We start from the raw sequence: 5,000 nt of genomic DNA, 5'->3' as shown, positions 1-5,000 counted from the left end.
GTTATTATTAGCAACGCCGTCATTGTTATTATAATTGTTGTTACCACTACTATCATTAATCATCATTGATAATCTAATTATACATGTTATTATAATTTCCATCCATATTATCATCACTTCGAAATGGCAAAACGCTCTTCCATGTTGATGATATGGCAGAAAAAAAAAACAGAACAAAAACAGAACATATTTATTAGAAGATGAGCAGCAGTTTCGAAATCCTGAAGATGTAATCCAGGTGGATTTCGAGCCTGAAATCTCATCTAATAAATATGTTTTGTGGAGAATGGGTCTTTTCTGCCATTATCACCATTATATTTTTTTAATGGATATCAGTAATCATTATCGCTAACTATTATCATTATCATTACCACCATCAGTGTTATTCTTATCATTATTATTGTTATCATCGTTGTTATTAATAATTGAAATGACAAAAATAGTCATGATATTGTTATCAAAATAATCATTATCATCCATATTGTCAATTTCATTGCCATCGTCATTGGCATTATTATCATCATTATTATTATCATTATCATGATAATCGTATTACAATAATCATTATTGCTTTCATTAATTTATTACAGTGTCTGGTGATAATGATAATGAAAGTAATAATAATAAGGTTGATAATAGTAATGAAATAATGCTAATGATAAAATATGTTAATGACGACGGTAATAATCATGGTGAAAATAATAATGATGATAATATTGATGGTGATAATAGCAAAACAATAATAAAAAAAAAAAAATAATAATAACAACGATTACAGTAACAATAATGATAATATAATATTAATAATTATAATGATGATGGCGATGTCGGTGAGGATAATCATCATATATACTAATCATTAGTCTCATATTCATACCAATGACGCTAAAATCACTACTATTAATTCTACTACTACTAGTACTATAATTACTACAACTACTTTTACAACTACTAAGAAGTACTATTACTATTACTTTTACACCTTGACTATAACTTCTGGAAGATAACAGTGAAGATAATGAAGATAACAACAATAATAACATCGATAACGATAATGATAATGGTAATAGTAATAGTAATAATGATAATAATTATTATAATAATAATATTAATAATGATAATGATAATAATCATAATAATAATGATAATGATGATAATAATTATTGCATTGTATTTCATCATAGCAACATCAACTGAAGATAAGAACGGTAGTGATAATGATAATAGTAATAATAATAATTATAATAATTATATTAATAATAAGATTTTAGTTGATAGTGATAGTGATGTAACATAATGACGTAATAACTGTAAAAGTAGGTAATAATGACCATGGCAGTATCAACGAATATGAAAAAATAATATTAATAATGACAATGATAATAATGACAATGATGATAATGACAATGATAATAATGACAATGATAATAATGACAATGATGATGACAATAATAATAATGACAATGATAATAATGACAATGATGATAATGACAATGATAATAGTGACAATGATGATAATGACAATGATAATAACAATGATGATAATGATGATAATGACAATGATAATAATGACAATGATGATAACAATGATGATAATGACAATGATAATAATGACAATGATGATGACAGTAATAATAATGACAATGATAATAATGACAATGATGATAATGACAATGATAATAGTGACACTGATAATAATGACAATTATAATAATGACAATGATAATAACAATGATGATAATGACAATGATAATGACCATGATAATAATGATAATGATAATAATGACAATGATAATAATGACAATGATGATAATGACAATGATAATAATGACAATGATGATAATGACAATGATAATAATGGTAAAAATATTCTAAATAATAGTGCCACTAATACCGACAATGATAAAATGGTCATATTAATGATTCCAATAAAATGATGACTGTAATAACGATAATGAAATAACTACAACAATAATGATAATAATGATGACACTACTACTAACAACAATAATGACAATGATAATGGCAATTAAAAAAAAATAATAGTGATGATACTGATTATACTAATTATTATTAACAACAATAACGATCACAACATCAACAAAAACAACAAAAATAGAGAATAATACAAACAAAAAATAAATCACATCAAAACAAAGACAACAATAACAGCAAGTATAAAAAAAATGAATTGATAATAAGGGCTATGGCATAATTATGATGATGGTGATGATGATAATAATAATAATGGTGGTGATGATAACAACAACAACAATCATGACGAGGATAATAATAGTAATGGTAATGATAATAATGATTATAATAATGATAATGACAATAATCGTAATAATGATGGCGATTGTAATAATGGTGATAATATTTGTAATGATGATGATAACAGTAATGAAAATAATGAGAAAAATGTCAATAATTGTAGTGATAATAATAATAATAATAATATAATGGTAATAACAATAATAACAACAACAGCAAACATCACCAAAAAATGATACAAAATAGAAAAAAACAAAAACAAAAATAACATTAAAAAGAAAGAAAGAAAAAAAGAAAAAAAAAACACTCGAAGGAAAATGATAAAGAAAATACCAGGTTTTCCACACTGGTCTGTCAGGTACAAGTTCTTAGCTTCCAGTTCTGGCTCAGTGAACAAACCATGCATGATAATAGCGGGTTGCTAATGCATAGTTGCATCGCTAACTACTGTTGCATGGATTTTCTATTGCAGTGTGACTTCCGAAAAATGATCAAATGTGTAGCTCTGAAGTGTGATTTAAGAGAGCGAGAGAGAGAAAGAGATAGATAGATAGAGAGATTTGATTTTAGAGAGAGAGAGAGAGAGAGAGAGAGAGAGAGAGAGAGAGAGAGAGAGAGAGAGAGAGAGAGAGAGAGAGAGAGAGAGAGAGAGAGAGAGAGAGAGAGAGGGAGGGAGAGAGAAAGAGATAGATAGATAGAGAGAGAGAGAGATTTGATTTGAGAGAGAGAGAGAGAAAGAGAGAAAAAAAGAGAAAGAAAGAAAGAGAGAATCAAAACTCTTAATTACAAAACAAACAAACAAACAAACAGAAATGAGACAGCCAGCGAGAGAAAACACAGAACACACACTGACAACAGAAGACCAAACACCGCCTCGCACCTTGAAACAACCCTCTTTGGTCCCAGAATAGGGCTTCAGCTCCCCCCCATTGCCCCTCCCCCTTTTTATTCCCCCTCCCCTAGCCACGTGCACATCGTAGGGGCAACCAGACCCCTCCTTTTAATACGATTAAAACTGGGCAAAAGTCGGAAGCCACAACAGTTCTCAGGTACCTCTGGATAGTGGGAAGTGGCGGTGACTTCCTAGCGAAGCACCAAACGTAGAACACGTTAAACGTTAATACATGAACGTGTTATAAATATGTGGTAGAAGTTTGAAAAAAAACAACAACAAATCTAGGAATCACATAGAAATATACTCCTTAGTCACCTTGAATATAGATTATCTTCCTAGTCATATGTTTTATCACTTTAATTATAATCACAAAACCCCTCTAATAAAATTGCAACAAGCTTCATCAGCAAGACCAGTACCCAGAGAGAGAGAGAGAGAGAGAGAGAGAGAGAGAGAGAGAGAGAGAGAGAGAGAGAGAGAGAGAGAGAGAGAGAGAGAGAGAGAGAGAGAGAGAGAGAGAGAGAGAGGCTTTATCGAGAGATAGAAGTGAGAGAGAGAGATGAGGAGGGAGAAGAGTGAGAGATAGAAATAAAGATAATCGCATAAAAGAGAAGAAGAATAGATAAGAGAGAATAGATAGAGAGAGAGAAAGAGAGAGAGAGATGAAAAAGAAAGAAGAAAAGAAGCGAGAGAAAAGAGAAGAGAGAGAGCGAGAAGAGAGAAAGAGAAAGAGAGAGAGAGAGGAGAAAAGAGAAAGAGAGAGAGAGAGAGAGAGAGAGAGAGAGAGAGAGAGAAAGAGAGAGAGAGAGAGAGAGAGAGAGAGAGAGAGAGAGAGAGAGAGAGAGAGAGAGAGAGAGGTGTGTCTTGCTGTGGAGAATCAAAGAGCTCACGTTACGTACGACCTGTAGACCACAGCGTGTCGAACCCTGAGATGCCGTGTCAATTTTTTTTTTCTCCTCGTGTCCATTTATTTATCTATTTACTTCATCCGAGAGAGTGTATAACGGAAGGGAGGGTTAGGGAAAAGTAAAGCTGATAATAATAATCATAAATACTTAAGGGAGGTAGAGAGCTATGGTAAATAAACAGACGCAGAGAAATGGAGAGGTGGGGGGGGGGTTATACATTTGAATATTGAAAAAAAAAATCTTTAGTTATATGACAGGAGAGGATGAAAGTATAGAGTATACAGAGACTGAACCAAACATCGGAGTTTTGATTTTACTCCTCGTTTAAAACGGACACTTAAACTTTTTTTCAGGAGAGACTATAACAAATTTGTGCGCCAGCCACTTTTCGTTTCATTTTCTTACTTTTGTGGCTAAGTTGTTGAATGCATTAAAAAAATATCACCCGTGAAATCCACAGTGACAAAATCCACACATTTAAATTTCTTATATTCATACTAATATAGTATTCTGTGCATGAAGGTTTTTTTTTTTCTTTCTAACAACACTTTAACCCCTAACAAAATTTCATAGGGCTTTTTAATAACTCTACTTATAAGCATACGTCACTGCCTTACCATGGACGACTCATAATCTCTGCTTTTCCAGGATAACGCTTGCCAGATTTTTTTCATGGTAAATCACACAAGATAGAAAAAACACCTGTTTATTCACACTCCATTTGTATGTCTACATATCGTTCTTCAGCGTCTGGTTAGCTTCACTTTTCTTCGTACCTGCTAATAAGACACTTTTCGACCAGATTAAAAAAGAAGAAAAAAAAAAAATAGAACCACATATAATCAAACTCGAACATGAGCAAAATAACACTACTGATAATACCACACGCGCAATACCGACGTCAAACCACACACACACACACAG

General features: G+C 31.5%; 1 protein-coding gene across 1 annotated transcript in view; it reads right to left on the bottom strand.

Annotated features, from left to right (window-relative positions):
- LOC122260169 (leucine-rich melanocyte differentiation-associated protein) overlaps nucleotides 1–5,000 on the bottom strand; it is a 40,481-nt gene that overhangs the window by 34,222 nt on the left and 1,259 nt on the right. The window lies entirely within an intron of this gene.

This window comes from Penaeus japonicus, unplaced genomic scaffold (genome assembly GCF_977035675.1).
Source record: "Penaeus japonicus unplaced genomic scaffold, GWHDUDI00000001_assembly GWHDUDI00000037, whole genome shotgun sequence".
Classification (NCBI taxonomy): Eukaryota; Metazoa; Arthropoda; class Malacostraca; order Decapoda; family Penaeidae; genus Penaeus; species Penaeus japonicus.
Note: the sequence above shows the minus strand (reverse complement) of the source record. Positions and strands in the feature narration are given on the sequence as shown.